Below are 13,812 nucleotides of genomic sequence, written 5' to 3' on the forward strand. Positions count from 1 at the left end.
AATAAAACAATTTTCCACATAAATACAAAAATTGTTCCTACTTTTTAATCACATATTTTTCAAAAAATCACTATTACAAAAATGAGTATTGAACAAATCCATAAATAAAACAATGAATATATGCTTGAAAGAATGTTCAAAACTACCAAAATTCTCTAAAAAATGCATCATCCATACCATTAACTTCTTCTAGAAATTCCATATCAGTAAATATTTAAAACAAAATATAAAATATACCTCAAGCAATACCAGGTGTAAATCTTGAAATGCAATATATTATTTAAAATTACTACTTTTCGCATTTCTAAAAGCAAAATCACTAATTAAAATTTTCTAGTCAATATTTTTTTAAAGAAATCATGTTCAATATGGCTGATCGCAAGAAACACTTCAATAATATCATTTTTGGAAAACTACATCTGCAAGTGAATTTTAAATTATGATCTTTTTAAAAAAAAAAAAAATCAATTTCTTTACCAAAATGTAGACAATTCCCAATAACTATACCATCATTTTAACTGAAAAATCATCATCGCTCCAACTTTACACCAATATTCAATATTTTCCTTGAATTTCGAAGTAATATGCTATAAATTATAGTTTGGAAAAATTACAAGCTAGAAAAAATAATAAGAAAAATCGAAATTCAACTATTATTCACAAATCACAATATGTTAAGACTATCGTATTACCTTATCTAGTTCCTTTCGTTTTATCATCAAGTCCAGCTAGGATTTGAGAAAAGTCATTCAGAGAATTCGATTTTAAATGTGTTCACGATTGAAAATATTTGTGGAACGATTGAAAAGCATATGGAAAATATCTTTCTGGTTCAATTTTTGGGAATAAAGCTGATTGCAAATGGATTGAGTAATTTTTTTAAAAGTGTGGTTCATAATAATGTAAAACTTACAAATACAGGCTATGTTTGAGGCTTTTCCCCCCCTAAATGAGTTTTGTAATATTGAATTTTTAGAGTATGTGTGATTAAAAAGTTAAAAAAAATAAAATTGAATTTACGTGTAAAATATTTTATTGTGAAAGTGTGTGGTTTAAAATGAGTTTGAGAAAAAAATAAGTTTATATATATATATATATATATTAAAAAAAGAAATGACTATTGTCCAACCCACGTATATATATAAAGTGACAGAATTTTTATAGACGGATACTTAGTAGTTTTTTATTGGTTTTTGATACAAAAAATGCGAAAAATGCACCTTACGTGTGCTGGCTATATTATTTTGGTGAATAATTCCATGTACGTAGTTAATTGTTGTTTTGATATATACGTGTATAGTGACCCTTTTATTTATGGGCCTTATGTGGTTGCATCTCTTGCATGCCTCCTGTTAATAGCATATAGATTTTTGTGAATTGAGACTATGAAATAGAAAATTACTGAGGATTAAGAGATTCAAAGAATTTATGTATTTGGGTTACTTATATAAATGAAAGTAATTTCATATTTTTCATAAAAGATTCTTAAATTACAAATTCATATAATTTTTAAATGTCTGGAATTTGAATTCAGTTAGGCAGACGGCAAGTTTTACTCGAATAACTTAATGCATACGTTCCGAGACGGTCTCTGATTTGAACCCAACCATTGCGCCACTGTCTTTGAAAAATGAAATAATTCTACAAAATTGTTGTGGAAATGAAATTATTTTTAAACATTTAAGGACAAAAATTTGACTTCAGCTATTCTTCATTTCTCATTAGGAACGGTTGAAACATGCCAAAAACAACTACTAGGGGGAGAAAACTTCTAACATTTACTTGGTACTTTGTTTCTAATCCTTCTCTAAAACAAAAAGTGCGAAAATCCATAATATATTTAAAGACGGCAAAAGCCGAGATCTTGCAAAAACATGTTTGGAGGTTGATTATAATTCGTTAAATCAGAGTGGACATGGTTCATTTTGGTTCGGATTCTAAAAGAACAAATGATTTTTTTCTTTTTTCTTTCTTTCTCTCTCCTCATTTTTTTATTTTTTATTTTTTTTATAGAAAGATATAGAACCAAATCGGAAGCAAATCGTTCAGTTCTAGTTCGGTGTGGTTTGGTTCTAGTTTCATTAATAATTGAGAAAAAAAGAGAAATAACATTTGACGCTAGTGGCTGAGCTCGACGATAGATAGCAAGCAATAGTTATTGATTTTCATGTGAGAGTCAATGTGTAAATATTTTGGTTCGGATTCTAAAAGAACAAATGATTTTTTTCTTTTTTCCTTTCTTTCTTTCTCTCCTTTTTTTTTTTTAATAGAAAGATATAGAACCAAATCGGAAGCAAACCGTTCAATTCTAGTTCGGTATGGTTTGGTTCTAGTTTCATTACTAATTGAGAAAAAAAGAGAAATAACATTTGACGCTGGTGGCTGAGCTCGACGATAGATAGCAGGCAATAGTTGTTGATTTTCATGTGAGAGTCGATGTGTAAATTGAAAATTAGAGTGAAAAATGAATTAGGATCTGGGTTTTCACAAAATGAATTAGGTTTTCCAGTCTCAACAATGAGAAATGAGATATCGAAGGTACAGACCTTTTTTTTCATGATTTTCAATTGAATATTTGGCGTGAATTGTGATTGACTAATTTGTAAATACATATATAAAATAATAAAATTTAAATATTGAGTTTGGTTCTTGTTTCTAGAGCTATAATTGAACCAAAATCAAAATCAAATGGTCTTTAGTTCTATGAACTAAAATCAAACAATTAATTTTCTTGTAGAATCAAACCAAATCGATCGGTTCTAGTTTGGTATGATCTGATTTAATCATTTCGTCCACCCTTATGTAAAATTATAAATAAATAAAAATAAATGATATATAAATTGATGGTATTTATCAATTCAGTTCACTAAACAAAAGTAGTTTGACCATTGCTTCTATCATAAAACGTGGACGGATTTCAACCACTTATTGATTTCTAAAATTATAAATATCTTGCATGATCCCACGAGATAAGGACTTTGTTTCATATGTTGACTGTCTGAGTTAAGATAATATATATTAGTCAATGTCGAACACCCATCAAATACTCAATAATTTATTTTTCCTTCAACAATAATTAGTCAAATATTTATTTGTTATCTCATTTGAAAATTAAGTTGTTAAAATGAAAAATATATATTTATTTAAACAATAATGCTAAATTACATTATATTTTATATCATTGTTTACATTGTGTCATGTTTGAACAATTAAAAAAAAAAAAAGTTTTTCAGCCCACAATCTTTTGAAAACAAAGGGGGATGTGAAAATTAATGTAATGGAATGAATGTACATTTAGCATTATTATTATTTAAACTTCATTTTCAAAATTTCCCTTGATATTAGATGGCAACAATAATTATCCACGATGGTCTACAAAGTGAATATTACTACTCTATGTTGAACACCCCCCATTTTAGGCCATTGACCACTACGAGACCCTCTATTTTCATTCTAAATCATCTATTGCTACAAGGCCCTCTACATCCATGTTAGGCCGCCGATCATCACAAGGCCCTCTACTTGTAGGCCGTCTGCTACTACGAGACTGACGTAGCGAAAATATTATAGGGAAGATGAACAATCACAAATTGAGAAAATTCTCAAAAAAGATTTTATTGAATTCAAGAACTGCTACCTCTAAGGGCTTAAAACTGATTAAATAGAAGAAAAACCTAGGAAAATCCGGAAAATAAAATAAAATAAAAGATATTTTTTTTGCAAAAATGGAAAATATGAGAGAATTACTAAGATGAAAAATACTTATCTTAAGGATCATCCCACAACAAACGGAATCTAAATCCGAATTTCATGGAAAGGGATATTGCAAAAATGAAAATTACTATAAATAGCAAAAACGATTAAACGAGGGCTTAAACGATGAATTTTGCCCGAAATTGGCCTTTCGTCAGGGCCGAAGGCGTTGAGTTTTATTCCTTGGCTCGACTCCAATCAAGTTAGATTAGCGATTTACCAAAAACGAGCAAACCCAAAGTCATCATGAAATCATTTGCCCCTTTTGCCAACTTTTGCCTTGTGATGGTTCCATTTTGTCATGAACTCTAATCCCTTATACACTTCATCATTCTCCCCAGGGTGGGAAAAATTCGCCCTCGAATATGACGGGAAAGGAGCTTCATCATGATTATCAGAATTATCACCATGAAATGACACCAAATGCTTGATATTGAACACGTTAGAGGTACGAATATGACTGGGCAGCTTTAAACGGTAAGCATTTGGATTGATCTTCTCAATGACCTCCAATGGACCAATCTTCTTCGTAGTAAGCTTGTTGTATTCATGAGCAGGAACATGATCCTTTGTTAACACTGCCCAAACAAAGTCACCTACCTCAAACTCAACATGTCGGAGTTTGAGATCCGCAGCACGCTTATACTCAGCGACAGTAGCCTGCAGCTGATCATGAGCCTGTGAGTGAACCTGCTGCAGTTGTTGAATAAAGTCTTCGGCCTTACCATGCATTTTAACAGAAGTGGAAACTAGAACCAGACCAAGAGGACCACGAGGAACAAGGCCATATACCACCTGGAACGGACTAAAACCTGTACTTCGGTTAACAACATGATTGTGAGCGAATTCTGCTTGACACAACTTCTGATCCCAAGACTTGATGTGATCACCAACCAAACAACATAGTAAACGGTTAACAACCTCTGTTTGACCATCTATTTGAGGGTGATATGCATTGCTGAAATCCAGTCGTGTATTCACAGAGCGCTATAGGCTGCACCAGAAGTGGCTAAGGAAACGAGTATCCCGATCGGATACAATAGATGTAGGCAGTCCATGAAGGCGATAAACTTCACGAAAATATAGTAGGGCTACATTGACAGCATCTGTAGTCTTCTTTCAGGGGATAAAATGTACCATTTTTGAAAACCGATCAACCACTACGAAGATTGAATCAAAACCACGCTGGGTCCTGGGAAGTCCCACAACGAAATCCATGCTCACATCTGTCCAAGGCTGGGTTGGGATAGGTAGGGGCATATACAAGCCCACATTGGTCGCCTTGCCCTTGGCCAAGTGACAAATTCGACCAACGCTCCACAAACTTGCTGACATCTTACGCAATGATGGCCAAAAGTAAGAAGCAGCAACAAGCTGCAATGTTCGGTCACGACCCACATGGCCCTCATTATGCAACTCTTGAATGATCTTCAACCTCAAACTGCCCTCTGGAACATACAACTGATTGCCATGAAAAAGAAAACCATCAACCCATGTAAACTCCGACTGCACACCCTCCTGCAACTTCTGGGCAACATGGGAAAAGTATGGGTCAGTAGCATATAAGTCACACAACCTATCAAAACCTGGAACCTCCACTCGCATTTCTGTAAGGAGCGTTTGGCGCCTACTCAACGCATCCGCAATTTTATTAAGGGCACCTGCCTTGTACTTGATCACAAAAGTAAATTGCTGTAGATAAGCAATCCAAGAGGCATGTCGAGCAGAAACCTTATCCTGAGTACCAAGGTGTTTAAGGGCATTGTGATCCGTATACAAAATGAACTCCTTATGGAACAAATAGTGACGCCAATGTCGAACGGCCTGGACTATTGCATAGAACTCCACATCATAAGTACTATACCGAGACTTCGGGCCAGAAAGTTTCTTACTGAATATGCAACAGGGCGATTGTTCTGACTCAGCACACCACCAATACCCACTTTCGAAGCATCACAATGCAGCTCAAATGGTTGGGTAAAGTCAGGAAACACCAAAACTGGAGTAGCAGTCAACTTCTGCTTAATCAATTGGAAAGACGACTTTGCCTCGTGAGTCCACTGAAACCTACCATCCTTCATGCAATCTGTAATTGGTGCCATGATGCTATTGAAATGCAGCATGAACCTACGATAGAAGGAAGCAAGGCCATGAAAACTCCGCACCTCAGTGACAGTCTTGGGCTGTGGCCACTGACTTATCGCCTCTACTTTAGATGTATCAACTGCTAACCCCACCTTCGACACCACATAACCTAGGAACACCATACTATTAGTGAGAAAGGAACACTTCTTCACTGCAGCATATAATTTATCCCTGTGAAGAACTGAAAGAACTTCCCGAAGGTGCCGAACATGTTCATCATCGTTAGCACTATAAATTAAAATATCATCAAAGTAGACCACAACAAATTTACCGATGAATGGGTGAAGAGCCTGATTCATAACCCGCATAAATGTACTGGGCACATTTGAGAGGTTGAAGGGCATGACTAACCACTCGTACAATCTTTCCCTCATCTTAAATGCAGTATTCCACTCATCCCCACGTCTGATCCGAATCTGATGGTACCCACTCTTCAAATCAAGCTTGCTAAACACACAAGCACCGGTAAGCTGATCCAACAAATCATCTAGGCGGGGAATAGGAAAGTGGTAACGCTCCATAATCTTATTGATTGCCCTACTATCCACGCACATGGGCCACGTCCATCCTTCTTTGGTGTGAGAAGAGCAGGAACAACACAAGGACTAAGACTCTCCCTGATGTGTCCTTTTGTCAAAAGGTCCTCAACTTGCCTGCTCAACTCTTCATGCTCAGTGGGGCTCATTCTGTAATGCGCTCTGTTAGGTAGGGCAGCTCTAGGCACCAAGTCAATCTGATGCTGAATATCCCGCAGTGATGGTAGTCCATCAGGAAGCTCTTCTGGGAAAACTTCATGAAACTCCTTTAGCAATGGCTGAACTGCAAGAGGGACTTCATGCTCACTGTCAACCGACTTTCCAATCAGCACATACACTACCCCAGACTCCTTCATCTCTGTCTCGAACTTCTTTCTGGTCAATAAATTGGCATTGTTCCCAACCGTTTGTACCAAACCCTTATCCGGTAGTAACACAATTTTCTTTCCCCAAACAGAAAGTTGTACATGTTGGTATATCCATCATGCAGTGAGTGCCTATCAAACTGCCACGGCCTCCCTAATAGTAAATGACACGCATCCATCTCTACTACATCACATAAGACCTAATCCTTGTAGGTAGGTTCGATGGAGAAGCCGATTCTAGTACGTTGAGACACTTTTACGTCATTGCATCTTTTCAGCCAGGCTAATTTATAAGGTTTGGGATGTTTCTCAATCTGCAAACCCAGCTTCTTAACGACCTCCTCAGCCACTGCATTCTTGCAACTACTAGAATCAATAACAAATTTGCACACCTTCCCTCCAATAGTACATGTTGATTGAAAGATATTATTACGCAACCAATCAGTGTTATTCTCCAAAGGAGTCAGGAAACTCCTCCTCACCACCAGTGCCTGACCCACATTACCAACCAGAAACTCTTCTTCTTCTGTTGCTTCTTCTTCGCCGTTACCATCAAATATAGGCGGACCTTCATAATCGCCATTTCCCTCATCAACAAAGAGTCCCCTACACGGATTCTTTGGGCACTCAGACTGCCTGTGGCTTGTAACTCCGCATCCAAAACAACGAATACCAACCCCAGGACGTGTTGGTTGTTGGGAAGGATTTGTTCTAGGAGGACCAGATTGAGCAGGATTACCAGGACGTGTCACCTGCTGTTGTGGGTTACTAGAAGAACTCCCTGTAATGGAAGGACTAGTGGTTTTCCTGGACTGTTGCTTCTCTATCTGTATTGCCCTCTGATGTGCTTCAGAAACTGTCACAGGATCAAACATATTGAGAGTATCCTGTATTTGGGGGCTAAGACCACCCACGTACCGTGACACCAACTGCTCCTCCGTCTCCATCATCTCGTTCCTCGTAATCAACATATAAAAATCCGGGTCTAGTCACTAATCGTTTTCCCACCATGACGCAAATTCTACAATTGTTGGTACATGGTCCGCACATAATTGTAAGGCAGAAATTGTTTCTTCAATTTGTCCCACGATGCAAGCTTAGATTTCCCCAGCCTGGATCTTGTCACCTTAGTCTGCTGCCACCACGTCGCTGCTCGCCCACGAAGCCTCGTTGCAACGAGAGGCACACATTTATCGATAGGAACCTCTTTAAACTCTAAGACCTCCTCCACAGCAGTCTCCCAATCCAAGAATTCCTCTGGACCCAACCTACCATGAAATTCTGGAATATCCACCTTAAATCCTGATTCTCAACGTCGGTTGTCCTCCTAACCACCCCTTCTCCGGTGAACTGGCAGATCCAATGGTTGTTCAAGCGGTGCAAACGGATTCTCATCAACGGAATCCCCAAGCTGTTGGCCTGCAGGCACAGGCTGCTGCGGCATAAGCGCAGCGATTTGCCATGTCAGTAATTCCACTTGTTGATGTAACTGTGCGACTTCATCACGTCTATGTACCTCCTCTACCGGGGCATCACGGGCTTCAGGACGTCTCCTTGGCAGCATGGTGAAGGAACGATTTCGGCTCTGATACCAACTGACGTAGCGAAAATATTATAGGGAAGATGAACAATCACAAATTGAGAAAGTTCTCAAAGAAGATTTTATTGAATTCAAGAACTGCTGTCTCTAAAGGCTTACAACTGATTAAATAGAATAAAAATCTAGGAAAATTCGGAAAATAAAATAAAATAAAGATATTTTTTTCCAAAAATGAAAAATATGAGATAATTACTAAGATGGAAAATACTAATTTTCAGGATCATCCCACAATAAACAGAATCTAAATCCGAATTTCATGGAAAGAGATATTGCAAAAATGAAAATTACCATAAATAGCAAAAACGATTAAACGAGGGCCTAAACGACGGATTTTGCCCGAAATTGGCCTTGTGTCAGGGCCGAAGGCGCCGAGTTTTATTCCTTGGCTAGAATCCAATCAAATCAGACTAGCGGTTTGCCAAAAACGAGCAAACCCAAAGTTATCATGAAATCATTTACCCTTTTTGCCAACTTTTGCCTTGTGATGGTCCCATTTTGCCATGAGCTCTAATCCCTTATGCACTTCATCATTCTCCCCAGGGTGGGAAAATTTCGCCCTCGAATATGACGGGAAAGGAGATTCATCATCATTATCAGAATTATCACCATGAAATGGCACCAAATGCTTAATATTGAATACGTCAGAGGTACGAATATGGCTAGGCAGCTTTAAACGGTAAGCATTCGGATTGATCTTCTCAATGACCTCCAATGGACCAATCTTCTTCGTAGTAAACTTGTTGTATTCATGAGCAGGAACACGATCCTTTGTTAACACCGCCCAAACAAAGTCACCTACCTCAAACTCAACATGTCGGCGTTTGAGATCCGCAGCACGCTTATACTCAGCGACAGCAGCTTGCAGCTGATCATGAGCCTGTGAGTGAACCTTCTGCAGTTGTTGAATAAAGTCTTCGGCCTTACCATGCATTTTAACAGAAGTGGAAACTGGAACCAGACCAAGAGGACCACGAGGAACAAGGCCATATACCACCTGGAACGGACTAAAACCTGTACTTCATCCTCTACTTGCATGCTAGGCCATCTAATGCCACGGGACCCCTCTACATCCGTTTGGACCGTTGACCACTATGAGGCCCTCCACGCTCATATTAGGCCATCTATTAATATAAGGCCAACACAACACATTACCATAAAACATTCTTAAATTGGATGGGAACCGTTTTACAGTTATCATAGACATAATCAACCACTGGATAGGTGGAGGTCTTCACTCAGAACGTGAGAGTAGTGGGACTTGCTATGTTGGACACCTGACACAATAATCGCCCAACAATTCCATAGCTTCAGACACCTATGAATACTACTATGGCGAGACAGGTATGGATCTTGAAATTTTAACTTTCTGAATACATATTTCATCTTTTCTTCCTTGGATCTTGAAATTTTGGCTATTTGAATACACATTTCATCTTTTCTTAATAAGTCTATGTTCCCAAATCCATTACTAATTCTCACACTAGACGTACAACGGAGGAGAAATCCCCAACTTCATCTCGTAGGTAGCACTTGTTCATTGGAATAGCAGAAGAATCTTGTATTGCCAGGAGGGCACGGAAGTTTGTATCGTGACTATTTCATGCCTTATACGTAATTTGAATTTATTTTGTCAATCAAGACATGATGCATATACAATATTTAGTTTGGGTGATTCTGAGACTTAATCTTGATACAATCTTTTTAAGAATTTGTTAATTAATAAGAGATGATGAATATATATTTAAATCTTGTCTTCCCACACTCAATTGAACTTAATTATATCTTACGACTCTGAGCAATAAATTGTTTTGTTTCTTCCTTTTTTTCCATTCTCGTTTTTCATATAATACAGTACATTTCTTGTCAATTTTGCACCCACATTTACAGGCTCTCTTTTCTTTATTTACTAGTGGCGAATTGTGTGTTGCACGATGCAACTATACAAAATTTTATTAGTGATTATATATTTTAGACGTGTAAACATTTAGTTATATAGCTCCTATTTGGTAGGAATTAAAATAATATTTTTAGTAGATTTTGATATATATTTTTTAAATATGGTTGGAAAATTGTGGGATCCATTAAATATGTAGTTAAAATTAATTATTTAACTTTAATTTAGATTAAAATCTGATTTAAATTAGTACCAAATAGGGCAATAATGTCAATAAGGTGAAACAAATGGGTTTACGATATATTCGAGTTATAGTCCATGTTTGAGTCACATTCTAGAAAAAATGTATTATTCATGTCAAATCAATTGGAAATGTGTGATTAAAAGATAAGGAAACATTTTAGATTTGCGTGTAATATTATTTTATTGAAGAATGTGTGGTTGAAATGATGTCAAATCACTGTTGAATAATGTATTTTTTTGATAATAATGTGACTCAAAGAAGCCCATAGTAAGATTATGCATGCGGAACATCACCTGTAAATATTCCATTGTTGCAACGGGTTCACATACTTATCAGTATGATCTTATGAAAAAATGGTTCATATGATCGAATAAATGACTTTAGAATATTAGTGCATGCGTTTAATATCTATGGCAACTCATGAATTACATATATTAAGAATGAAAACAACAATTATTGAAGAAAGACAGAGCATCAACTGATGAGTTCATTATACATGATATGTCGAATAAGAAAATATTTTATTCTGTAGACGACAGTACTTAATTAGATGATGTAACTAAATGATAAATTGACAAACTATAGCTCCTGTTCTACAAACACACAAACTACAAGTTTTTTTAGTCTTGTAGCTCCTGTATAGCCTTTGAAACTTGACAACAGTAGCATGAAGTTCACGAACGTGTTGTGGTGGAAAAGAATAGGAGATCTGGGGAGAGAAAATGCATTAACTGATTTATTGATGTCTTTTACTGATTTGCATCATCATATTATTGTTTCGCGCGGGTTAAGTCGCTAACAATTAAAAAGGGTCAGACGATTGTGTAAGGGACGAAACCTCTTGAGACAAAGTCCCAAAAAGGGGTGTTCTTTTATTGGCGATGGACTTTACAATTGGGAATGAAAAACAACGTGCCTCCAAGGGGCGCAAGCACACGAGTTACAGAAAAATGTTTAAGTCTAAAAGCTAAGGAAATGAAAATTATATATTCTCTGTTCGAGAGTTTTGGATTCGGTCCTTTGCTTCTGCGTCCTTTCTCCCTTTTATACCTCCTAGACGATCTCTTTGTGATTAACTACCCTGAAAACTGCTTGATCGTCCTATAACTTCCCACTTTCTTTGTAGTGGCCATTTTGTCATGAAACTGCCTCTTAACTGCTGCCATTATCTTTCATCGTTCAACCGCTTTCGATTGAATTCCTTAAGTCGTGGAACGTGATAATGCTACTTTAAAAACTGCCTTGATAACTGCATTCCTTGATAACCACGATGCGTTTTGTTGACACCTTGGGCGACTTGAAGGTTTGGGCGAGAGTGGAATAACAGCTCTGGGCGACCGTATGACACCCCATTCGTTTAGATTCTGGGCGACTCGCAAACTTGGGCGATGGCGTCACCGCATTCTTGGGCCCCTTATTTGGGCCTTCACCCTGATTCGTTTGATTGGATTTCGTTCTTTGGGCTATCCGATTTGGGGATCCTTCAATTGGGCTTTATTCCTTGGGCTGTTCGATTTGGGCTGAATTTTTATGTGTCAACAATTACCCCCCAATATGGCAGAATTAATAATAATTATTGAATTTTGCCATATTCACTTCATGTTTCCAGCGACGTTCGAAGTTCCCAAGAATTTCAATCATTGTTTCCTTCTATAACTTGAAGAAGTGCGTCGTTTTGCAAACCCTTATAAACCCCAAACACGTCATTTTACTGCTACCAAACCACGCCTCATATTTTCTGCATCTCTTTCACAATTCACTGTTCATCTTTTACTTCTTTGTTACGTAACCCTGAAAAGCTTCGTTCATTCTCCAATGGCTGCTTCACAATCTCAAGCTAGCGATTCCTTTAGTTTTGATGACTTTCAGAAACTTCTGAGTCGCCCATACATAACCCTAAGTTTTCTCGTGCCCGTCGACGTTGGACGTAATGAGTTTTACTTGGGTCCTTTCTTCAACAATGCGGAGGCAGTTGAACAGGCGGCGGTGGGTCAGCTGTTTCCTTACACTCATGGCCCTCCTTTTCTAAACTCTCTGCCACTGGGGCCACTTCGCGAAAGAGGTATTCGCACTTGGCCTAAATCTGATGTAGCTTTTCGTAGGTGGCATGCTTGCCTTGTGGGTCATGGTCCTACTAAGGCACTTTTTGATGGCGTTAGGATTTCTGATTTGTTAGAAGTCTCTATTCGGCCCCCTACTTTTGACTCAGCGCTCTTTCCGATTGCTTTGAGTTTTTGGTCCTCTGAGTACAACACCTTTATTTTTCCTCTTGGCCCCATATCTATTACGTTAAGGGATGTTGGGGCCCTGGTGAATTTACCACATTTGGGCGATACCATTTTCCCAGGTATCTTAGTTTCTGGTGGCGCCCCACAGTTCGGCAAAAACTATACCGATTCTTATTCAAACCTGCAGACCCTCCATAATCATTCGAGCGCTGAGCTTACCCATGCTGAGCGGGTGGCCTTTCTTTTAGTTTGGCTTTGTAAATATGTTTTGTGTGTGCCAAGTATAAAGCCTTCTCTGAGTTATTTACCTATAGCGCACGAATTGGCGCGTGGCAGGCCTTTGAATTTATGTTCTTTGTTTTTGGCTGCCCTTTATAGAGGTATGGCTTTTCTTCAGGCTCAATTGAAGAATGGTGCATCTCCCACTGGCAGTGGACCTCTTTGGTTCACTCAACTGTGGTTGAGATCCTATTTTCCATCGCTTGGTGCTCCATCCATTTCTCATCCTTCTGCTAGCTGTTACGGGCTAGCTATGGAGCCCTTAACTCCTGTAAATATGTCCAGACGGGACATTTTTTCATTCTTTTATTCTTTAGATTCAATTTCTTCCTTCTTTTCTTTTCCCCCTTTTTTGACTCCAAACTATGTACATCCCCCTTCCACTATAGATAGCGCGAGCACCTCTCTGCTCATTTGGATCCAGTTTTTAACTGGGAGGGAGCTTTTCCATGATATCTTAACTGGGACCAATGCCAAAGCGGGGGTAGAAATTTATGCTCCCCAATTTTTTGCCCGTCAGCTTGGTTTTGGCCAAACTTGGCCTGTTCCTCTTTGCTATTCGAAGAGCTTAATTGACCGTTTTCATACCATTAATAAGGCGGAAGCAGAGGCTATAAACGTTCGCAACCTCCATTTATCAAGCCATTTTTCATTAGCCCCTTTTAATTCTTGTCATGCTACTCACCCTCTTTTTGAACAACTTTGGCCATCAGTGAAGCGCAGATTATTTGCGACTGAGGCCAATCGTGCCTTTCATTCATTAGACCA

This window comes from Olea europaea, unplaced genomic scaffold (genome assembly GCF_002742605.1).
Source record: "Olea europaea var. sylvestris unplaced genomic scaffold, O_europaea_v1 scaffold1251, whole genome shotgun sequence".
Classification (NCBI taxonomy): domain Eukaryota; kingdom Viridiplantae; phylum Streptophyta; class Magnoliopsida; order Lamiales; family Oleaceae; genus Olea; species Olea europaea.